The sequence below is a fragment of the Spodoptera frugiperda genome, chromosome 12, assembly GCF_023101765.2.
Source record: "Spodoptera frugiperda isolate SF20-4 chromosome 12, AGI-APGP_CSIRO_Sfru_2.0, whole genome shotgun sequence".
Lineage (NCBI taxonomy): Eukaryota > Metazoa > Arthropoda > Insecta > Lepidoptera > Noctuidae > Spodoptera > Spodoptera frugiperda.
This window is the reverse complement of record NC_064223.1, coordinates 7,075,447-7,101,937: the sequence shown is the minus strand read 5'-3', so window position 1 is coordinate 7,101,937 and position 26,491 is coordinate 7,075,447. Positions and strand designations below refer to the sequence as shown.

General features: G+C 36.7%; 1 protein-coding gene across 1 annotated transcript in view; it reads left to right on the top strand.

Annotated features, from left to right (window-relative positions):
* Window positions 1-26,491, top strand: part of LOC118262486 (uncharacterized) — a 60,422-nt gene that overhangs the window by 5,359 nt on the left and 28,572 nt on the right. Inside the window, exon 2 of the mRNA XM_050697413.1 lies at window positions 18,692-18,726. The gene's annotated coding sequence lies outside the window, so the exon portion shown is untranslated. The remainder of the gene's footprint in view (window positions 1-18,691; window positions 18,727-26,491) is intronic.

Below are 26,491 nucleotides of genomic sequence, written 5' to 3'. Positions count from 1 at the left end.
AGGAAAATGTAAGATGATAATATAATGACCTCCGCTAGAGATGGGTGCGTCCAGAGAAGTAATTTGCAAAGGTGTGGTCTAACTTTTCCAAACCAATAAGTAGATATTAATTAACGTAGGTATTCTCCTCGCCATAAATAATGTACATAGTAATTAAAAAGCTACTAATCTTTTTTTAGTTTATGTACGTCAGTGATATATTCTGTTAAACACATCACAAGCCTTAGCAGACGTATGACTTTGAAAATGTATACAGCCTTAACCTAGGTTTTTATCCTAATTAAAACTTTTGCAAAGTACATGTTGATTAAAATGCAAATGAACAAAAAACGGTTTCGTTGAGTAAATTAGATCAAAATGGGCAGTATTGGAGCCTTGACCTCTCGCGTGTGGAGCGCAGGCGCGGCGCGACGCGGAAGGTTGGTGCTCGGCCGACCGCGACGTGCACTCCTGCGCAGAAAGTGTTTGTCCTTGCCGTATAACGTGTAACCTTTGCCCCTGAAACAAAAAGCGATGGTTAATTCATTAGTTTCTAGTTGATCTGGCTGGCGCGTATGCAATCAGGAAAATGCGGCATGCCAATAAAAGCTGACCGATACAAAAACAATTAGGTAGAAATTGTCGTGAATATTCTGTCTGTCTGAACTTCAAAATCGAATAAAAACTAACATTTCAAAATTTTCAGCATGAGCGTCCAATATAGCTCTCCTTTTTCAGCTTTTCACTGCTGACAGAAAACTGTTGAAGGCAAATCTTCCGCTAACGTAGGTGACCTACGTGGCAGTGAACGTTTGAGGCATTGCCATAATTAAAATCATGCATGCTTGGTAGGCGGGTAGCACATTTGGGCTTATCAGAGTGCACTGCTGCCTGTCATTGGTTCAAATTGGCGTAACCAATATTTTACACCGTTTTCTTGTGACGCAGTGGTATCACTCCGGTTAAGCCGACCCATTCGTGCCTAAGCCTAAGCATGGTTCTCTCATGTCGAATTCTATAAAGGCGAATTGTCATAGAAATTTTAGAAAACTCTCTTTGAAAACAATGAAAAAGTATTGACATATAAATGAAAATTAATCTGTACGATAGCCATCTAATACTTTACAAACAAAAATCAGTTAGATCCTTCAAAACAGTATGTACGTGATATTGACTAAATTGTGGTTAAGAGCTTTCACAAACGTTATTTGAAGAATGTAAGGACACTGACTGCTTGCTTAGAAGTAACCGACATATTGTTTATATAATCAATATAAAAAAACATCAAAACGTATCGTAACGTCACGCCTTTCTCCCATGGGGGTAGGCAGAGACAATGGACAGCCAATTTTTACGACTCTTACATACCTCTTTCGCTTCATCAACAGTCATCAGTCTTACTTTTAATTTTGCCCTTCTTTAATATATCGCCAATCTGGTCTATATGAGAATTGATATATTAAATTAAACTAAAAATAAAAAGTATATTTCATACAACAACACACTTGCATAAAGGCAACCATTTGCAATAGATAACATGTTAATTTTGTAAGAAAACTTGCGCATATTTGCTTGTCTACGTAATGGAATTTTTCCAATACGATACTTCAATATATTATAATGATGTTTTACTTATAGGTCATTAGTTAACATATTTGAGCTTGTCTAAATAGATTCCGAAGAATTTGTCTAAATAGATTTTGTTAAAAATGGAGGTTACCTATCATATCAGTACCTACTTTAACAAGCTAAAATAAACTTTAATTAAAGTAATGTCAATCAACATAGCATATTAACATTGCTCAGTATATGTTTTATGTTCGTCAGTGCACCTGTTGCTCAAGAACCAAGTGGCCATTATATGTGACTGATATTTTATTGCAATTAATTTTCTTCTTATTTAATTTTATCGTCTCTATATTAAGATACAGGTGAAAAATAAATCAGCTAATCTAGACTAATAAATAAAATTAGAGTGTCTGTTTGTAACATTGAAGTATCCGCTTTTTAACTACCTGTGCATATTAATATACAATTTTTGTCTGTCTGTTTGCCTGTTTGTTGCGGCTAATGTCAGAAACGGCTGCACTGATTTTGATGGGAATTTTGTTGGCCGCTAGCTGATGTACTAAGGAGTAACTTTGGCTATTTTTAGAAAATGAAGTCACAATGTTCACGCGAGCGAAGCTGCGGGCATTAGCTAGTCAACCAATAAAATTAAGTTTTATTTATAAAAACTAGGAACACAACATACCACACATAGAGATAGCATCATTGTTCCGAATTTAAATAAATATATACGATACGAGATACGCGGACTCGCGTCTTCTAAAGGCCGTAGCGTGACTAATCTTCACATTAAGCTTAATATGTTGAAATACACTCAAATCAAACATACATATGAAGTTTTTCGTAGTAGTGCATAAACAGAGGCACACATACACACTATGCGGTGGTTTTTGTCGAATATTAGAGTCGAAGAAACCGCCGAATACCGCTAGCAGAGCCGTCGGTTATTGCTCTCGGATTCCGCAACAAATTAACATGTATTCGGTACGTCTACATTTTATACCTAGTAATTTTACTTTAAATACGTTTTTTAACAACGTGGAAAATTTTCTGATTAAGTATTTTATGGGGAATTTAAATGCACTTATCGCTTATCTCAGTCCATAAAACAATGCTCTTTAATCAATATGAGTACAGCGGGGCCATTATTCTGTGAAGTGTGTCAACAAGCAGGTTGCCGCGAATTTGTAAGAGCCGAATGAGGACGCGCCGTTTAGCATTTTGCACCAACTTACTTTGTTTGTTTGTTTGGCGGTTAGGAAGTAGGTGTTCCTATTAGACGCACAATGAGGACGCACACGTGGAGGTGTGATTGTTTCACAGCTCGTGCGCACTCTTGCCAATTTATATGATTTTCCTCAATTTAAGTGGTGTTGGAACGGTTCATAATTGAATACCGAACACATGTCAACTGTCACTACTTGCATATTTATGTCTCTGGACGTTGTTGCTGACTGAGTTCCGACGTGCTGTCTGTCTCTAACATATTTTACATTCTGAAACTGTGGTGGCGCGGGTTTCCCTTGTCGTCGAATAGTAAAGTAAGTATAAATTAACAAATATTTATAGCTGTAGACAAAAAGTTGTGCAACAGTCATACAAATGCAACAGTAGTATAAAACGATGCAGAATTCTGCATTATTTTAGTATGTCATTAACGAAAATATACAAAAATATGCTTACATTATCAGCAATTAATTTAGCAATTTCATTTTCTAACTCATAATTTATTATAAACCTGTTCTTTATTATAATGAAATCTGAATAGAATTCCATTAGTTTATCGTGGTACGATAAGCAAATTAAATATGCAGCGTAAAAAAATTTGTAAAGCTCTAGCTAAAACTCTAACTAGTCGCAAAATGTAAAACTGGTTTATTGTTGGAATATTCTATGATGGAGTGCAAGTGAAAGTCAAAATCGTACATATAAACAGTTCCGGTTTATCTTATTTTGTATCATTAATTAGTTAATCGCGATTGGAACAAATGATAATACTACGCGAGCGAAGATTCCCAAAGGTTCCCCAGTTCGTAGCCGTAGCAAGGCGTAGGTTCGTAGAACCGTAGCGCGTAGCTATTCCTACTACGAAAAATTCCCAGTTGGAATAACCTTTGAAGATTTTTTAATTATAGTAATATATTTTTAGCAAATTGTGAATTTTAAGTTTGTGAATATAAAATATGTTTTTGACACATTAACAATTAATGAATTATGGACGACAGATGATATTAATAGAATTTATAGAATGAATTGATTCTATAAACGGCAAACGGTTATAAATGACAGAATAACATTAATTAACATTTTAATTAACGCCGTAAAAAACACAATGATTCATCTATCATACTATAATACAACAATCGAGCTCGGCAAGAAATAATAAGAGTACAAAAGCACGCGTCGATTGAGATAATGACATTTCAAACGTCCTTCAGTGACACTTGGACGCGGAAATTAAATGGCTAAATTACTACCTACCTATATTGAAGTGCAGACCCGAACTAGTAACACAATAGTACAATACGTATAGCACCAATGCAAATGTATTCATGCACAGACCGGTGTTCTACTGCTGTACCCATTAAACTAACTTTTCTACACGCTGCGGGTTATGAGCTCAGGTTCATTTTTACGTCGGCCATTTGTTAGACCCCTGCAGCCTAGCTCTAGTACGTGATTTGACTTAGACATTAGGAAGTATTAAATCATGCAAGCAGCATCTCAGACGTCCTTGCGGGTTATTTCCTGTATAATAATTTTGCCCAAATATGTGCGATTTTGTGTAAAAATAAACGGATTAAAACTGTGCAATTGTAGTCACGTACATGATGTATGCATGTTATTGAATGTAGTAGGAAACGCACTGCGCAGGCGTGGGGTCGGGTGCAGCTGGTTCCACAGCACACGGTGGTGTTTCCCCAGTGCGCGTGCGCCGCTGGACAAAAACTATGAATGTCATTTAATCCGAGCTGTCGAGCGTGGGATTACGAGCGTAGTTTTAGGTATAAATTAAAATTTAATTCGCATTGTACTTTTCCAGCAATTCGACTGACCTTCGCCGCTTAACGATAAAACCGGAGCATTTCAAGGAAGTTTACCTAAATATACCTACTTACACTTTTTGTCGCTTGTACTCTGACACTTTGCCATAATTCACTTAATCTCTTTAGATAAACAGTCAGAATGTTCTTTACATTCTTAACCATTTGAAAGATATCTATTACTCAACAACATAAAAAGTAAAGAACTTTGAAGAAGTGTGGTGCATCCATCAAATAAATGTATCATTAAAAACACAGAAGTCATCAAAAAATTTCAGTGAAAGAAATATTTCTGTGTACGTTGGTCTTTTATCAACTGATTAAGTCATAATCCGTCACAGTGTTACAGAATGACTATGTAAAATATAATATATTATTAATATTACATAGATTGACGCATCTAGTTACGTGCTATTCATACAATGCAGGTGACGCTAACTATCTATCTTATTCTCTTTATTCTCTCTCACTGAGAACCGGAGCTTTATCTGACTTTGTCATTATTACAATACTAAAAATGCGTCCCAGATGAATCTGCAAAATGAATAAAACCGCAACTGTGGTATCCAATTAAGTGGATTGCTAATAAAAGTGAAATCGAAGCGAGTGCAGTGGCCGCACGGCTGCGCGGCGCTGTGCACGCCGGCGCCCGCGACGTCTCACACCACCCAGTCACCCGGCCATTGCATTTGTTCTCGTACCCGACGACGTGCACATTTACACTCAACACTACATACATTATTAAACATCGCAGATTCAATTTCAATCTCAAAAGCAATCACATAGGCCCAATCAAAACGATAACAATCGTCTTCATTTGAAAGTATTTTTATGACCATGGACGTATTCCGAATCTATTCTTTCGATTTCAATTTGCGTGGGAAGAGCTAACCGGACTGGTAATAAAATCCGTCCCATAATATTGATATTAAATTTCGAAACAGTGCTAATGGGAGACGTTAAATAAAACTACCTATTGTAGCGCTTTCCTATTGTCTGCTTAAATATGTACAGTTAACCGGAACATCTTGACTAAGCCGAAAATTATTAAAATAATAGGAATTTCACAGATTATAATTTTGTATGTTAGTTTGAACATATGTATGTATGGAATTTTGTTAATTTTTCTTGCACTTTTACGGAATAAATTAACAATTAGACCACATTTGTTAGTGTTTCTTACTGTGTTGAAGTTAGCTTGGTATGACTGGAGAAACAGACCATATTAGGATAGAATATATCTATACTTAAAAGAACTGTACTACTTATTAAAAATTAGTTTCTGCTGGCGGCTTCAGCCGCGTTCCCGTGGGATAAAGCGGGAATCACCAATTCTTATCGTCTTGCCAGACATATAATTCGGCAAACAGGAGAATGCAAGAGAACATTACTATGTAAGAAGGCTATCTGAGATCTCGCTGAGGACAATATTTAAATACATATTATGATCAGAGCATGTATGATGTGTTGTGTGCAGGTGAAATCACAAAGAAGTGCAATAAATAACGGTGTATCATAGTCCTGCATCTTGGAATGTGGATTGTTTTGGTAATTCCTTATACGGGGTGAAGTAAGTTTGTGTGTTCACGTAGTGGGAGCTAGGGGCGTGCGCGGCGCTCGGCGTGGGGCGAGGTGCGAGACTCGCGCGGACCATGATTTATCGCGAGCTTAGATCCGGTTCGCGCAGCCACCACCGCTGCACGCCGCCCACGCCTTGCTCTGCTCTATTATCACGCCGCAATGATCGCTCTCTGCATTGCTTGTTCTCGTTACCACACTCTTATACTATTTTTATACATTAGTCACAAAAGAAACACTTTCGTTTACGAAAGCTCTGATTAATTGGACATTCGAATAAATATTTTCATAAAATATTAACTTAGTCTCAAGTTGCTCGGCCGATAGTGAAAAATAAACAGCAAATGTAAATTTCAAAAAGTCATAGGTACTTTAACATCTGAAGTCTAATAATAATAAGTAAACGGTACAAAAACCACGAATGTTGGTCAAGTATCTCTTTTAGTACTTTCTTCAAATGAATAGCTGTGACTTGATGCATTAGTTGAAATGTAAATAACTGTTGATATTTTCATATTACAGATATATTTCATCTGAAACGTCCATTTAATATGAAACTATCGCGGCGTGTCTAGCATCTGAGACGAATCGAAAGTACCTAACTGAGCATTTCCTGACTTTTATTGCCCGAAACAATTCTGTAATAAGATGTTTGATTTACATACATATATAATAAATCAGTACTTGTATATTTTTAACTATAATGCCCCAATAAGTTGCACTTTCTATTTCCGTCTGCACTTGGGGCAATTTCTTTTCATTTGTTAGGAACTTTCAATATTTCAGGCAGGATATTATAGAAGCTGAATTTATTTCTAGCACAATGTACTTATTCTATAAACATATTTCATCATGTTTTGAAATATAAAGGCAATAATAGAAGCATGTGCTTTCTGCTTATACCCATTGGACGAAAAAGTATGGATATAAAATTAGTTCTTTGTTATTTGTACAATTGGCTCGTACAATAATATGACGAGGCAGCTGAGCATGCTGCCCGGGTGGCGCGCCGCTGGTGCTCGGCGACATACCGTCACGCCATACTCTCGCGTTTTGTAACACACCACGACTTCAGACCGCCCCTACTTCAATATGCGCTATATTGTACATATTTTGCTTACGTTTTCCCATTTAATTTCAACGTGAGAACTGAGAGTTCAGAACTGCAGTCTTTTAATGTGAATCAATAGATAAATCTATGAAATCAAACACCCATACTCATAGGAGATTCATCATTTATCAGGCTCTATTATCAAATCATCTTCTGTGGGATCTAAAATTTCCTCAGCAGTTGAGTCAGCATTTGTGACCGCTACCATAATTCAGTACCGAACAAAAAATACCTATCTTAAACATTTTTCTAGCCAGAATCATATTTGTTTAAATAATGATATAATATACATAGTCTTGCAGCTTGTGGAAAAATAAAATGAAACGAACTTGACTCATCTCAATTGGTTAAATTTTAACTGAAAAAGAAAGTCTGAAATGGTGAATGAACATGATGGCTCGCACTTATGTCAAATAAAACCGCGCTTCTGTTATTATCTAGACAAATCACGATTTGTCTGATGCGATTCTCACGCCACTGGCAATGGTCTGTGATGAGTCACTGGCTGATGTGGCGTGGCGTTTGTGTCGCCCGTGTGTGGCGTGTGGCGTGTGGCGTGCGTGCGCGCACTGGTGACTTCGTGTTACGGTTAATGTTAGCTTGCATCACACGCAGCGCGGACGATGACGCTGAAAGAGACAACGAAGGAAAGTCGTGATGAAAACCTTACATTAGCGTAAATTTGCAGAATTGACACTATTATAATTCAAGATTAAAATTACATCAAATCAGCTTTACAATTAAAATTAAATCCCAATAATGGACGACACAAATAACAATTTTAAATTATGCTCATTAACAAAGAAAGTTGAATAATAATATAATATATTGTGTATTGTCGCGAGTCCGCATGTATGGTGAGCTCACGCTCAACCGTTGGCCGCGTGTGCGCACGTTGCGCCTGTCATGGTTATTGATTGACCAATTGAAGTCGAACGTCTCATTATTTGTTTGAAATTCGTGTTGTGACAGAGATAATTGCTAGACATGTTGCCAAAATGGTGTTTTATTGTAAATTTAACAATGGAATTTATGTTTCGGAGAGGTTAATCTTAAACAACTTTAGCATTACACAAATAGGTAAAGTGATAAATTAATATTGCATTACTACACGTAAAACATAAGTAGTTTTTTATTATTTTAACCATGAAACCATTTTTATTTTAATCTAAAAGTTAGTTCTGTAAAATCGAGATGGCATAATTAATTAATAAACATGCACATAGTAGGTACTTAGTTATCATAAAACTGCTTGACATATTTTTAAACACATAATACCTTAAAAATTGATAATTTAAATAAATAGCCACGCTTAGATGTAATGTAATTAATTCAATTTTTAACTGAATGTAAGACTCTTAACACATAATAGTGCGCATACGAGCTTTTCTATGGATCTCAAACGCCATTGATATTTTAATTAGCTCCATTGATTGTAAACAGCGCATTATAAGGTAGCCGTCATTACGGTCAGGCTTGAAAGACGTTCGTTATAAGCATTCTTCATATTTAACAAGCAAAAAGTGCCACTTTCTTTAAAAGTTCTTAATTTTATTAATGAGTATTACTAGTTTGTACAAGTGTCCACTTTGTGCAAAGATGACAATTATGCAACACTAGTACGTCTAATGCCGTTAACAATGCAATGATTGTATATCTAAGTTTAAATCTGTAATAGTAACTACTATTATGGTTATTGATGAGAACTAACTTTATTAGGTGTCGTTGTGTATTCCTGTAAAATACTATTAAAATGGAAACGTGATCCTATACCAATAAACATTAACGTTCACATAAACATTAATGCGTGTGACGAAGTTTCCAAGAAACTTTAATTTAAGTAACTGTTTAAACTTTTGGTACAATAAATGTACGGAAATCGATTAATTAATCTCATAAACTTTCTAAGTAGTAAAGCATTGATGTAATAATTAAGTTCGGTTGTGTGAACAAATGCAGTTAAGCTTAGAGTAATCATCCTGTGATGGATGCAATATAGTCTTAATGCCAGCCTTGTAGTACATACAGGTAGGTACGTAATTAACGGGCGGTCGCGGCTCACATTTCGCGGGCGGAAGGGGCCGCGCCGGTATCGACTCCGCTCGCAACAAATGTAGACTTAAATTATCTCGTCGAAAAGAAAAAGTGTACCAATTGAGCTGTGTAAGAGCTAGACGTAAATCAAATTGAAGATGCCCGATAAAGTGGATAATAATTAGTGGAAGACGTGAAAGCGTTGGGAGAAAAATTCGTGAGAGTTTGTGTTAGTGTGATTGTGCATTTGGTGAAGAACATCCGGTTGTGGCGCGTGGCACAAGCGCGCTGCGGCCTGTGGAGGTAAAGCAAGCTTTGACTTGATGATGATGGTTTAGTACTGAAATAAAAGTCCTTAAAAGTTCTTAATTGCAAAAGTTTTAAATCAATTGACTAATTAAAGTCTAGGTTTTTCGAGATCAAACTAGAACTGAATTGATTAACATCGTCGCATCATCTGCAAGGGTACTCACAGTACGAGTGTGTCATGATCCATATTCTAATTGAAACCCCATAAGTTTACGAGCAGACCAACAAAAATTCCAAAAACGGTGTTACTGTTACCTATTAAGGGCTTGAACAAGCCTCAGCGGCCCACGAACGATGTTACGTACTTCGTACAAGGAGATGCGCACTTAATTGAGAACGATTCACCATTTGCGAATATATTGAACCGATCAAGATGCAAGTGCAATTAGAGACGACCCTCCAAGAAGTCTCATATTTGGATCGATCACATACGTCCAAATAAAACGTCAACTATTGAATAAAATATATTTCAGTATGTAATTAAATGTCGATACATTCAACTACGTGGGTAATTTTTTTCATTTGTTCCTGTTAAGTTTCATACCTTTCACAGGAAAGGAAAACGTACCTACTGAACTTGCCATAAACTTTTCACTTTAAAGTACCAAGATAGCAACGAAAAGCAGCAGATGAGATGTTATCAGAATGTTCAGGAGTAGCGCACGATACCACGATTTAAATGATAATGTCCGGTGTGTATTGGCGACGTTATGCATAGTAACAGCGCATTATGCAGCTGCAACGATGACGTTGACATTTGGACGCGTGCAACATGAATCACAACTCCTGTATTGAACTTTCTTATGCAAATGTACATTTGTGATGATATCTTTATTAATTGGTTAATTACCAATCAATATTCATATTCTTGTTAATGGTCGTGTTATAATTTTGCAATCGATTAATCTGAATATCGTTAATTACGGCACACATAAACTCGTCTTGTCATCACCGAAAGTGAAACTTTACTTGACTTTACAGACTTAACAGCTCTTCGTGTCGGAGGTCAAAGACTTGCCAGTGTTGAGGACAATAGAGGTTATTGATTTCCAATGAACGGTGACAGAACTTGTTTTATATTTCTATTTATCATAATTCAATAATAATGATTTTTAACATGCATAATTTTATGTATAAGCAATGCAGTTGTATAAAATTTCTTCTATGTTTAGTGGTTTTTAGATATCTTTTTATTTAAAAATCTGTTTTATTCAATTAGAACTAAATTGGTGTTATTTTTTGTCTATGCAGCCTAACTCGCGGCACCCAAAAAATAAATAATAAAAACTATTTCGAAATGGAAACGAACGTGCTTTAAAAATTGCTAGCGTTACTTTGTAAAGCCTCTGATATTTGTTTTATTGCAATCTTGATAGTTGCCAATAAATCTTTGTTCAGATTGAATGCTTGATAAATGGATTTTTCCTATAAACTGGTATTCTCGTTATACATCTACAACAGTCTGGTTACTGTTACGATGAAATATAAGACAAGCCACGATTGTTTCTTTAAACATTTCGCAAAAAAGTGGTTTGGTAATCATAATCAACTTCTTGTTTCTTTTTTGTTTGAATTCCAATATGTAGTGTGTCCATATTGAATAGTATGCATCGTAAATTCATCATTTGAAGTCGGTAAACCAATCTGATACCAAGCACTCTCACTTATGCTGGAATTTGCCATTACGATCCACCTAGATATTATGCAGAAGCGGGGCACCGATTAGCCGCCCACGGCGGTACCTAGGTACCTTGTATGTATACACGATCGTGAACTCGTGATCCGTAATATAAAAACTTTTACAAGTGTAGAATAAAAATACAAGGAGTGACTCGCTCTTGTACCGTTACGTTGCCGGATTCTATAGGTCTACGGCCAGATATTACTCGAACTCGAAGATATCGTTTTATTTTTATCAATTACTATTACTGAAGAGGCAGGTAACTTAAAAAGTGTTTGGGAAAAATTTAATTATTTCAAAATAAAATTAATGTTAAACTTTATTGTATGGACATTAATTGGTATCTTCATAATACTGCTTAGAAAAATGTCTTATTTGCGTTATGGATCTTTAGAAATTACTTACTCTCGAAGTAGGTTGGTTCACATAAATATAATGTTTATTGCATCAAGACCAATAAGGTATTTCCGAGCGTATTCGTGTTAATAGTCCAACACGTTGAGGTAGTCTCAGTTTGATATAAACTAATTAAATGAATGTTGTGTTTGAGCCGGTGCGCGGTGGTTAATAGAGCCCTAAACTTTATGCCCGCGGCTGTTATTACGTCCATAATAGAGTGAGCGCTCTGCTTGCGGTCTCGACCTTTTAGCTAGAGTAATTATTGTTTAATATTACGGCAGTAGGTAGCCGACGTAACTCCCGCACTGTGACAGGTAGTACCTAGCTACCGGTAGATATTATGCAACGAGCCGGACGCAACACAATGTTAAGTGCATTGTATCTATGTGGTGGCGCGCGCTTCGTGACTCGCCCGATCCTGATCGCGGCCGATGGCGGATGTGTCCGCAATGTCATGATATATCACGGCATATAAAAATATAGTATTCGTAGCAAGTATTTACACAGCGTTCGCAGTAAACACACACATTGCAGATATTAGTCTGCCTTGGAAGCTGTCTTGATAGCTTCGACAATAATAAAGTGGAGAGTTCTAGGAAGACATCAGTGCAGGCTAGAGTTGTTGGTAATGTGAGTGGTCATCACAGCCGGCTCGTGTGTGCTGCCATACCGTGTAACTAACATTGCGACGAGGTTAAAGTTACACGTAAAAGCAATAAAATGGTTATTATATTCTACATTTAAGGAATTGATACAATCGATCAGGAAGTTTATTCATTTTATTGCACCAGAACATTATTTTTTATTTTTGCGTATTAATCTTTCCGGTAAACGAGTTTAAAATAGTCACGGAATATATCAGTCATTTTATTGAACACAATAAAGTACTGCCAGTTAGGGTACAACCTGTGTATAAAATATTACCGTTCTTTTTGACATAAATGGTATTTGTAATATGCATACATGCATGCATGATGTAAATCAAAAGACACAACCAATAGCGTCGATCCCAAAAAGATAAAAAAGTGTATTTTCTTATGAATAAGCAATTATAAAAGTAGGCGTCTTATTAATTAATTTGAACAAACTTACTACAAGTATATATAAATAGCATAGTACCGCACTATTAGTTCAATTTTCAATTCGCTTTGAAAGGTAACATTTACTTCGATAGTAATCAAAATATGATTAATGAACAATAGCTCTACATTGTTAATTAATTTAAAAGTAGAAAGCACCCGTTTATTCAGAATATAACCAATAAAGGTTCATTGTTGCGGCTACTAGAACCATGCACTACTTTTGAGTAAAATGTAATTAACAAAGGGAAACAATGAATATTTGATAATACGACCAAAAAGCCTTAACCCATGTGGTCAATAATATAATTAGATGATTATTAGCCAACGATAAGATGCTAATGTATTCCAAACTTAATTAACTATTATAAATTTCTACACATTGTTGCAGACGGCCTTGTTACGCAACGTGTGCAACATAACACACAAACATATTATCTACAATATTAACATGCGGAGCGTTTCTCTTTCCAACGTATGATCGGCGGTCGCTTCGCTTTCCGACACACATTTCTTTTATTTTGAAAGAAACTACATAGTTCAGAGTGTGATTCATTAGCGGAACAATTGTTCCGCGGCTTGTGAATATTGAGAAGTGCCGGCAAGGCTGGTCTGGTGTCTAGTCGCTCGTCTGCCTGCCTACGTGCAAAATGTAACAGAGACACATTAGCACCACCGCAGCGCATTGTTTAAACAATACTTATTATTGTATTGACTCACACATATAGGTCATTCAGTTAAAATAATATAATGCGGATGTTAGATGCAGTTGTTTTTTGTGTGTGAAAAGCTCGTGACTCGTGATAGGGCAAATATTGAAATTCAACAACGATGTAGTGCAGTAGGTTGACTACGGAGGACGGATTAACAAACCCCGGATGTTTTAACTACTGTTAAAATACTAATAAAGAATCAAAATTATAAAAGCGAACATTATTATTATAAAAGGTTAGGTACCCTATTTGCATATTAAAAATAATTTTACTAGGAACTAGGATTAGTGTAAGTTATTTTCCAGTTTTGATTAGCAATATCCAATGAACAATTATAAAGTATCATTTGATTAGTCATTACTTTTCATTATACTTATTAAAGTACGCAACTTTGTCGATGAAACGTATTTAGAAATCTTGACGCACTACTCATATTACGTTACATTTGTTACTTAATCCGACGCTGAGGTTAAGGGCCACAGAGTGCTTTGCAAACTTAATTTTAAGATTATAAGTGCGATAAATATGACATAGATATCAAAATCCATAAAATATGATATATAAAAGTAGATAGATAGATACTTAGATGGTAATATTTCCACAAGCAACTAACTTTATTATTGCATGCACTTTCTAAAAAGTTTAAATACGTATGAAATTGTGCATTTAACAGGTGTAAGTATGCGCATACGCCGCACAGTAGCAGCTTTTGTAAACATTTGCCCATGATTGCTCACTCAGACGCAGACTCGAGCCACTTCACAGTACGACCTCACGCGTCACGCCATCAGCTGGCGACAAATATTTGCTCAGCCACTGTTCGACAAAACTGAATATTTATCTTTACGAATCTAGTTGCTTTGATTATTATAGATTACAGTGCTAGATAAAGCATGTTAAGAATAATATAAAACCTACTATTACTACATATTTTACATTTATATCTGAATTCACGCTTTTGAGAATTAAATACCTAATCAAGATCTATTACATTTTCAAGCGATTAAAATTTCAACAGTTGATATGAAAATCGAGATTTATAATCGAAAATGGCCTATAACAAGCGAAATATCGATATTTTATCACGAAGACATAAGAGAAGTAAGTTAAGTACTTATAGATGGACACATAAAATGTAAGTACAGAAGACAGATATGTACCAAAGTAAAAAGTGAGTAAGTAAATTAAAAAGTAAGTCGAGTGCAGGTCCGTTTCTCCTCATGATTGACGTGACAACTTGATCTGGCAGCTCGGTCGGCGCTTGCGCACGCTCGCATCATGCGCCAATGAAACAAAAGCTTTATCTCACGCAGATAAAGCTGGGAGGTCGGACTATGATCCAAATTATATTTTGTACGAAAATATAATATGAAACATTCTCTTTAAACTTTTACATACGAAGTATGTACTATTAATTTGTCCTGTATTGGTAATCGAAGTTTATAAACACTATACAGGAATACACATATGTATGTTATGTCCAGTTATCTATGTTTGTCAATTACTTTTCTTCACAATTAGTTACGATAGCCATAGTTTTATATTATGTTCATAAATAGTCACTTGTATAAGTAATAACAATAAAATAGGTATCTACTGATTATGTTGCCGCAAATAACGTATTTCATGTGCTGCAAACGACGTATTTAAAATCCGTGGTGTACAGGGCGACTAACTCCGGTATTATTGGCGATTAAATGTACGTTTGGCACATTTTATTACTCACCACCGAGTATTTTATCATATAAACAGTATTATAAGTTACATGATAAATACCTTTACCTGGCAGACACATGTGTTTGTGAAAGTTAAATGTAACTACGAAGAGTTCAAAGTTCTGCATTAATTACAAGTTAGCTCCGGAACCAATTGAGACGTTCGATCGATTCATTATTATAATTACACGTATCAGATACCCATGCATAGGATAAAATAGCAAGTACCGTATGATGTACGTATCCTGATATATATTATAGAGCGGCGAATTTCTCCCATACGTGTATTTAATTACTTTTATTACAGTTCACAGAACATTTTTAAATTTTTTATTGTCTCATGAAATTACAGTCTGAAATCATTTTTATTGGTCATTATGGCCGGTATTAAATGGTTATAACTTACATTTTCATATATCTATAAAACATATAAATCGATAATACGTTAATAACTAGAAGGATTCTGCGTAGCTTTCACAACCGTCGTCGTGTTTCCATTGTGGTTAAATTCGTGCGTGTGATTGACATGCAGTGCTCTGAAAATATCAGTCAAGTCGGTGAGATTATAGCCGAACATTAATGAAGAAAAGCATTCGAGAAAATAACATTAAATAATGACAGCATGTCGGTGCGCGGCGTGTTGGGTCGGACAGGGCCTGCTCCATCGTGGAATGCAGATCGAGAGCACTTGTCCACAAACCTGCGTAATGTTTTTGCAATCGACAAACATGTATTTTTGTTAATTAAACCGCGGGAACTCGTTCGCACCGATAGATGGAAAATGAGAATCGATTTATATTTAGTCGAGCAATGGAATGTCGTGTATGGTGTTATTTACATAGTGAATGCGGGTGCAGATAACGTGACTCGTGACTGTGATTATAGAGCTGCATTATATCGTGCGCTTAATGCAACGCCGGCCTGCGTAATGTTCACACAATGGCTCGCTTCTTACAGAGAAAACACATACACTAACGCGGAAAAGAATTTCACAGTACTGCACGACAAAAGGGTGTTTTTAGTCTTCCGATGTGGCTATAGGAGTCATATTAGTGAATTACAATAGTTGTACGTAGTATGCACAAACGTATGAAAGTAAAGGCGTGAGGCTGCGCGGCGAGCGTGTGTCGGAGGCTATCGCGGTCGGTTTCACCTCGCACTTGTATCTTGTGATCTCGTCGCGGAGGCGTTTCGCGCGCCTTTTTTGGAATAACTCGAGCAAAATTCGTCGGAAACTTTTATTTTACTTCGCGCAAGTTGCACTCAAAAATCGGATTTTTATTTTAATGAGCCAGTTTCGCGGCGGCTTCTCGCTCGCACCCGCCGCTGCACTGAATAAATAAATGAGTTGCTCTACTTTCTATGAGATCGTTTCTTTGGGCGGTCCGATGAGACTCGCCTGTTACGCAGCGCGGCTTTGTGCTGCGGCGCTCGTGCCGGCCGCGAGCCGCCGCAACGCCGAGCGTCGCTTGAGCATCCACAACATTGCTCTTTTACTACCTACACAATAACACTTCTATTATTTTATAAAATACATTTCAGTCACGATTTCTATACATAGTACCAGATTTCTTTGCAGGAAATGTCAGCCGTTCTAAGTCTACGTGGGTAGTCAAAGTAGATGTAATGTGTTAGCTAGTGTACCTGTACCTATACGTTTCAATATAATTTATACCTGCTTATACGTTTTTATAAATACCTTAGTTTGAAATGCACATAAACCACTTTCATTTTTGTTAAGCCAGCATTTATGTGTGTATGTGTCCACAGTAATACAGAACCTAGTATCAACACCACTGATCTTCACAACATTAAGACTAGCCACGTTCATACAAACGTAAATAAGTTCAAAGTTAATGATTTTATAAAATGAAAAGTAATTGCAAGTCTACGTGTCTGAGGGCTTAGTACCCGGGTTTTCTAATAAATTTATACTTCTCCACTATTGTGATTATCTTCGCTAAGAAAATGTCAATTTGTTGTAGAATCCTGTATTCTATCCATTCATGAGTTAGTTCCGCAACGTAATGGCGTCGTGATGTAGTTTCTATGCCGTAGTGGAGCATCCTTGTTATTATGGCTTTATGGACATAAAGCAGGCAGTGTAGTGCCCACGCGCAGGCCTTTAGTGTTGTCATCTTAGCTAAATCATCATTACAATTTGTACCGTTTGTGATAATTTACGACTGCAGATCAAAAGAACAAGACTTGTTAAATGTTCAACTACCTACTTTATGGTTTTGAATTAGCATGAGGTGTGATTGTGAATAACATTTCGAGAATGATTTTATTTATTTACTATTGTGCAACGTTACAAACTCTCCTTTAATTGAAACATTTTCATCGAGATAGAAAATAAGGAAATGCACAGCACAGCTGAGTTAGAGATATTGAAATATAAATTAGAACATGTAAAGCGATTGTACGCGCCGATTATGCAAGTGAGTTAAGCATCGATACGAGTTTATGCAAGACTCACGTATCATATGATACGACACTTATTGGTCGCGCTCCGAGCTTGTTGCCTACCGGACATGGAAAGGACTTGGTATTATTAGTGCAATGCACTTGCATGCGTCACTACGCGAAGGACACGCTTTGTCTGGATCAGGTGGTCGCGCAGCAGGTGAGGGGGCGCGGGGTGCGCGGGGGCGCGGGGGGCGCACTCCGAGGCCGCTTCCTGTCGCAGGACTGGTTCTGCGGTTTGCACCACTTTTGTTTTGCACCAGTTTCAAACTAAACAAACAACCTTTTAATGTTTAAGGCACCAGTTTATGCACGTATGCATTAAGCTCGCATATAAACTTATATAGTTTTCTGGTGGATGAATTCCTTCATCTTACATGATAATGTTGTTGTAAGTGATGACTTTCATTCGAGTGAATTTGACAAATTGGTCCTAGAATACGATAGATACGGGTCTTGCCTGTTAAAGTATTTTCTTAAGACTTCGGATCTAAATCATCTATGGAATAAGTTCATTCAAGAACTTATACGAGGTTCTGTATTTAAAATCCAGCACCACTGTGCTTTAAATATGGAGCAAAGCATTACATTCCACAGTTATGGCCAATAATATCTTCGAGAAAGTCTGCGGTGTTAACTTCCCTTGAAACTCGTAATGCCCAAGTGTTTTATAATAAAAAGCAAATTATTCTCAATAATACAGCAAATCATCGCTTTACAATCCGCAGAACCTTCGCAGAGCCTTCATTTAAGACCAATTTTAACAATTTTATATCGAGTCTTAAGCAATTCCAATGTTATTATTTATGAACATCCTTTTTGCAACGTCGAACATATTAATTTTATAAAGCCACTAATATCTTTTTTTACAATTACACAAAACATTTAGTAGTATATCACAACACAAAACGGGTTTCGACAAAGTTTTAGCGAAGAATTTATCATTACTTTTTTATCAATATATCAGGTACCATTTCCCGATGTAAATTAACAATAGATTTATTTTTATTACAGATATAAAAACGTCAGGTGTCAACTCGAACTAAGAGGTGAGCATCATATAATTTTATAGATTTATACTAGATTTGACGAAGTGACATTTTACACGAGTCGTATTGTCAAGGTTCTAACAGGAATGAGAAATGACGTGAATGTTACATGACTTTACAACGAAGGTGAAAGTCAATCGCAAGTCATCTCGTCTGTATGCACCTCCGCCGCTGCTGCTGCTCATTGAATCTGCAACGAACTGAATTAATGAATAGACTCGAATAAGTGATGAACAATAACATATCGAGGAGTACTGAAGCCGCTGTCAACATGGAAAACATTGTCAGTCACACAGCGACTTTAAAAATGATTTATGAACACTTCAACGCTTTTATTTTTTGTTGAAACACATATTACAACGAGTTGTTCCTGATGTCTGAGAGCGGCCTCATACCTCCGCGATAATATGTTAATACTTTCAACAAGTATACCAGGCCAGCCACTTGGTTGACAATGCTTTTGTTCAAGTATGGCTTGAGCTCGATTTATTAAGGCTTCGCGGATTTTATTACAGCAAAAAATCACATAAATTGGGTCGATTTATGGCCACTAATTTCCACATCACTTCATCTCCGAACCGCATTATTGGACTTTTAAAAATTTATCTTTTATTTGTTCGGGTTTACTTGTACGTGATTATTATCATGGTGGTTTGGACATTGCCCAAATGTAATGTTAGTTAATATTAAGGTTGCGACTTTACGATTAACCGCAGACGAGTCCGAAGATGCTAAAGACGCTGTTTCGACCATGATTTTATGCCGTTATGGTAGGGCAAGAGTCAAGGGCAGGGCACCGGGTGGTCCGCTAAATCGCAAAGCTCTTCGTGCTCGTGTGTGCAGACTGACAACCTGTGTTAACCTTTCGCGTGAAACCGACGTGACGTTTGCGTCAATATGTGCATATAGATGCCATAATTATGCATATTCGTTAGAAAAAAATAAATTGATGATTCAGCTCCCATCCTTGAACTTATACAGCTAAAACTAAACTTTATAGTAATTTCTAAACGAGTATATATATTAAATTCAAATAGAATGTATGTAAAAATATGTTGTATGCATAAATTAATTGATTAGCTATTACAATACTTAACACGCTAGGAACAAGTTATTATTTCCAATGAATGTATTAAAAATGCAGTTTCAAAAGTCAAGTCGCGCAAGTGATGTCAAGTACATATAGCCTTAGTTTGAGGTTCAAACTGGAAGTAATTCCGCAAACACGGCGGCGTCAGCACTAGGCTAAAATTTCCAAAGCTAGCACTCAAATAATTTTACATACCTAAGACTAAAACACGTTTGCTTTCATTAGTACTAGCAGCTTTCGCTATAATTCGCAATCATACCATAATATTTTAAATCTTATTGAAATAGGAATAAGACTCAGACTTCGATCAATCACTTTTTATTAAAATTTCATTTCGATCGTAATGATGATGATGCTTCATATCCTTTAGCTTAATATGGAAATAGCAGGTTTATGTTTTATATTACAATTTTATTCGATTCTTAGTATCAGTCATAAGAAAAAACCAATAAGAATCGATGTAAAATATTATTAGCGTTGAATTACAAAAATCTTTTTAAAAATGTTGATTTTTTACCTGTATCTAGTAAAGCAATAAAAAAGGCACTTGACATAAGAAAATACATAATCATCTCAAAAACAAGAGGTTTCAAATTTCTAATACATTTAACAATTCATATTAAATATCCAGTCAGATAACAACGTACTTTAATGTTGGCGTTAAGTGCTTTTAGGTATAATTGCTCAATTACTACGTAGAGTTATTTTTTCTAAAAAAAATCGCTTAGGAACCGGCTCATCTAATGCTTTGCTAGACTTTTCTTGTACGATTTTTTTCTAAAATCTTCTTAAATGACCAAAGACTCATTAACCCGTTAGATGGTCCGTAACAAAAAACCTTAACCGTGAATCTCCGGCAGGTTTAGGCATCAAGTTACTCGGTACTTTTTGTTCTTCTACGAGTCGCCGATGGTGACGTAACAAAGCAATTTAGCGACCTGATAACAAATACTTGTTTTTTCTAACATTTCAACATACTTCACAAAAAATATAAACAATTTTGCAGTTAACTAAAGTTCCGATATAAAATGTTCATTAAAAGAAATGTGTAATCCTACGCAATGTTTTAATTCTCCGGTAGTAAGTCGATTCGGCCATGTTTTACTTAATTTTGTTGAATTTATTCGGACAAACATGGTTTTTGTTGTATGTACGAGTAGTTGAAAAGCTTAGTTTGTTTCGTTTTGTGAAGATGTCAGTTTTATTGATTGTACGAATAAATCCGACGGGTTTGTGGGCCATCAATTACTTTCCATGTAAAAATAATTATCTGTCTACATTCATAATAGTATTATAAATGTATAAAAAATTGACGTGCAATATTACTTATGAAAAAATATGTTACGAACGATGATGTATTGGTTTGAGGCTAGTTTGTGCGCTGGCGCAGTAGTACGAGTAGTGTCGGTAGTGGCTATACACACCTACCTATGTATGTGCGAGTATTGTATGTATTGTTTTTAATGATTTCGCTCCATTTATTTGACCTACTGTAACACCGTTATTTTTAGAGCAAGCTCTCAGCGAACGAGCTCGTTTATCAACCAATATCTGCGCAAACATCTACAACATTACCGTGTGTCCGTGTCTCCGTGTCTCCGTGGCTCTAGAATATTATAATTAAGCGCAATGTCGTAACAGCATTATTATTAGTCTGAAACAAACATGTTAGCATGCGTTTACCACAACTATTAATAACGTTCATAAAAAAGAAATAAAACTTTGTCTGACTTAAAAAACACAAGTTGGCATGTTGCAAAACGAGTTTACAAATTTTATGAGGTTGTATTGCGCACAGTTAGGTACTATTTGTATGTATTATGTAGTTCGTGAAATTTCATACAAAACCCTACACTGAACAGTTATAATCTCACGATAGCCGAGAAACCTGGAATCTAATACGTTAATTGCTGGAACACACATAAAAATAAATCTGTTGAATAAACTCGTGACACAGATATATGAATGTAATTTTAGCTAACATCAACGCAGTTAACAACCTTTATTACTTCCACGAAAACTATTCACAGAGGTCTATATCATTACGATTTTCACTTTCTTGATGAATCATTTCTTTGAACGTGTAATTGAATGAACAACAAATTCCCAGCAAATACACAAAAAGCCGACAGAGGATGTAAAATTATTGTATTATGTACATTCAATTCATTAACAACTAATTAATGTGCCTAAAATATTTGACGTTTCAATCAAATAAAGTAAGTAATAAACAGTTAGGGCGTAAGCAATTTTTCGACGTGAACATGTATATGGCGTACAAACTCATAAGCTATGCATGAACTGTACAGTATACAAGACGTATCGCGCGTTGATGTCTTTTCCATGGCACTGCTTTAATGGAACTTCATAATAAATAGTTATGCATTTATCTTCAATATACATTTATCCTTTGTAGCTAGTTAACTGACATTTATTTTAATAACAAGATATAATGATCGCGTTGTATCTATGAATCGCTTTACGACTTTGGTACTTATTACACTGGTAAACTTTTATACCGTACTTTGGTACTGTAATGGCTTACACAATTATACGTTTTTAAGATTATTTACGCAATTTTAGTTCTTGCGTAACGTAACAAGGGTGTTAGTGGCTTACATTATTCTTTGAAAGCTTGCTCTTAATCAGCAGTTGGAAATTTTAATTAATGTTGATAATAATCCAAGGCCAGCGGATGTAGGGAAAACAGAATGACGTGTGCCAAAGTGGCAGGTCGAAGCATTTTGTTATTAACACTTTGAAATCGAAACTCTCAAGCGATTGTAGCGCGGTATGCAGGACCAATTAATATGGAATGTTTTTATTTAAATGAGTGCAAAGTGGTTCAGTCTTAACGATTTTTATCGCTGCCTTTAGAGGCTATTTATTAAAAAAAATTATACTTCTATAAACTAGACGTAAAGAAAGCAGGTAGTGTAATGAAATCCTAAAATTTAATAGCTTCTCTACTTGACACAACTGAGCATGAAACTTGATAAATTAAGGACTTTGAAAAATAGCTGGACTGAATCGGAAACTCCATTGGAACAATAATAATATAGTGTCAGTGGTAAAGTGGAACAAGGAACTCTCGTAGTGGCGACTGGTACGTTGAACCTCCCGGCGTCGCAGTGTGTGTGCACGCACACAGCCGCGCCACTGTACATACACATCGCTATACACTGTAATACTCTACACACGTCAGCGCCGCGCGGCTGTGTGCGACTAACAAATGTGTGTAAGTACTTTAATCTGATTCATGGCGCGATACGTAGGTAAGGCGCATGATGTTTAGCAGCACGCGTTACGTTTTATTAATATCTTACAAATTTCCATACACATAAAGTTCAAATTCCGATAGACTACATATTGGTATATTTCGTATTGGAATAATTAAGATGTTACGAATACGTGGCTTAGGTATGTCAGTTGATGTTTGTGAAGCAGTCGACACAGGCACTACAGGCAGCGTCGTGTCCGCTCTCGACGCACCGCTGTATGCTGCGAGCACTCCGGGCACTCCGAGCCTCCGAGCACGTTGCCCGAAGGCACTCACTTGTACTTTGTCGACGCATAAACAAGATTTATGTCGCTGTAACTCCGAACTCGCATATTTATTAAAGGGAAGCGTGTTCTAAGTTAGGACCATAATAACTCGCTGTTATTAATACAACATTAGCGTATAAGAATCAGAAATCTAATGCCGATTTAACAACTTATCCAATATCTTAGTTCTTACTTCCTTAATTTGTTTTCATTTATGTCTGTTTGTCAGCACACTGTACTGGATTTAATGTTGCTGTAAAATGTTTTACGTCTTATAATAATGGTTAATAGTTTTCTTTCGTTCGTCATGATATCAGCACATGTTTGCGCGATTGTGAACTTATTGTATATTGTGTAACTTCCTTGTCGCCACGTGCGATTGTTTGGCAGTCGTCGGCTGATGACACGTCAGCATCGGTGGCGGACCTAACTCGGCCCACACAACACATGGTCGCTACAACACCGCAGCATCAGTATTAAAAATAGCAAGTGTTGTCTTGTATGTATGTAGTGTGCAGTACACAAATCAAAGTAAGAAACAGCTAGTACTAGTACTGAGTGGTGTCGATTAGTTCAGTAACACAAGTGTCGTGTGTCGGTGTTGTATCGCGTTGTTTTTATACTAGTAGGAGGTACGTAGTAGTGCATGTTCGCTGATGTCGAGCTCGCGGCCTGCACGCCGCACGCCGCGCCGTGTTGCTAGCTTACGAGTTGCGACAGACGCACGATCAGCCGCGTGATCGTCCTTGCTCGTTGCTCAACGTTCGATAACTGCACGATATTAGCGCCATCTTAAAAGCTTTCAACTTCCAAAATAAAATTATAAGAACAAAAAGTAATTAAAGAACGCTGTTACAGTTTTAGTGGCGGCCGGCGCCGACATAACGCGTCTAGTTCCACCGACCTTTACTTCGTATGACGAAACTTGTACCAGTAAAGGTTCTAAAAATATCTTTCTGTATGTTGCTTAGGTTTTCCATGACGACATTATATTAGCGTTAACTTCAAATACTACTTTTTGCTTCAGATTCTGTTATCTACAGCTATTTAATATCTTATGAGTTCTACATTAGTGGTGAGACTTCTTTGTCTGGCTAAATTGGAAAAGCTTTAGCTTGCAACAAATGTATGAAGTGGAACGTTAAAAAAAACCTTGAAAAAGGCTATCTTTTCCAATATCATTCATCCATTATGATTGAAGCTATTGTTAGTTTTCGTGGAATATCTGTCGTGTTGTATTTTTTGAGGCTGTACTATGTAGGTCGTCTATATGTATAAGTATGCCGTGTACTGAGTCTGTATCGAATAGCATTGTGAGTAACAAAGGATGTTGCGTAAGAGCGCATTGCTATTTATTGATAAATGTCATTAGTGACGTATGTCAGAGGCTCGGGAGTAGATCATAGTCACACGATCCAGTCAGTCGGTGTGTAAGGTTAAGCTGCGCTTTCCACGGCCAGTTCATATAAGGGTGAGTTGACTTTCGTTATTAACATAGAGACGCTCGAGCAGAGTCGGGAAATTAAGTAAGTCCGCCTTAGCTGTGCATCCAGCGTAGGCGAAAGTTAGACGCATCAATAGCGCAGACTTTACTCATGAGCTCATCACGTGTATAGAAACTGTATCCGTATTTAAATATTCAGTTATGCAAGGAATCAAATAGTAGACTAACATTGGTAGTGAGTACAGATATATTTATTCGTTGTATTAGTGGCTTTATGACTCATCCTTCGACAATATTTTTTCCTCTCCACAATGTTTCCTTTATTAACCGAAAGTGGCAATACAATAAATACACTCCAGCCCAACTTTATCTCGATTTCTGTCGGTAAAGCTTTTGGATAGAACTGTATCACTTGATGAGCAATTCAGTTTAACACAGGCTAAATTTAATATCCTTTACCTATAATGTACAATTGTACATACCTGTCTTGTCCTGTCATTCTTATCTTTTGGATATTCATTTTTCAACTAGCTTCTCCAAGTGGCTTTGCCCGCATTTTCGTGGGATAAAAAGTATCCTATCACCCAAGTCAGCTCACACCACAATGATAAACAAACTTTCACATTTATAATATTATTAGTGTGATGCAACCTCCACCTATTTATCGATAACATACATATGTGCACACATGCATATACTGAAATAGTCTGTCATATATTATTATAGCAACTGACTCTAAATCTAGGATGCAGGGTGTAGGTGTGTATCTCCAGTCGCACCGCGACTCTGAGTAAAAGTCAAATGTGTCAGTTTGTTTGTAGCCGACCCTAGTATTGTTAGTCGAAGCCTACGCACGAAGGTCGTCAGTTACGTGATGGAACTGATCGTAATCTCACAATAGCTGCGACGAGGGGTCGCGGGTCACGTGCTCATTATCTTTCCTATAATTATACAAACTTGTCGCTTAATTACAAGTTCAATAACATTTCAATTCAAACCTCATAAGCACTTTAGTATAAATACTTCTCGCTTGCATACGTCTTAGGTCCAAGATAACTTTTATATCCACAACGAAATGTTCTCACTCAAGGTTTATTTCAATCAACGCAGCCGAGTATTTCATTACCATAATTATGTCTCTTTTATGTTGCCAGGAGAAACTCTTTAATAATATATGATAAAGCATACATAAAAATACCCATTAGGCTCGATAAAATGGTCTTTAATAGGAAAATGTCAAGTAGGCTAGCTATTTCTAATAAGATTCATAATAGACAAACAGGCGTCGCCGTCGGCTCTACGCTCGGTTAGCTACAGCTCAGATATTGCTCTGCCTGAATGTTAATACCTAGCTATGTACGTGTTTTTATAAATAACTACTAAAACTAATTTGTTCTATATAAACGCTGTGCTAAAATCGCTACTTCATATTTGAGGTATCTAAGAAATTCCGTAATATCCGTTAGGTTAGGACTAATCTAATGCACTCACACATTCGAGCGGTGCACGCACACATACAGGCTAGGTTACTAACACAGGGAAGCACACGTGCACAGTGGTGGCAGCGCGGAACGAGTTCACACCGACCTGCTGCGCCCGCGCAAGAAAGAACTCAGCCAAGGACGCCGGCGTAACGGTCCGTATGCGGCGTGTGAGGGGGGAGGGGCGGGGCGAACGCGGGCTGC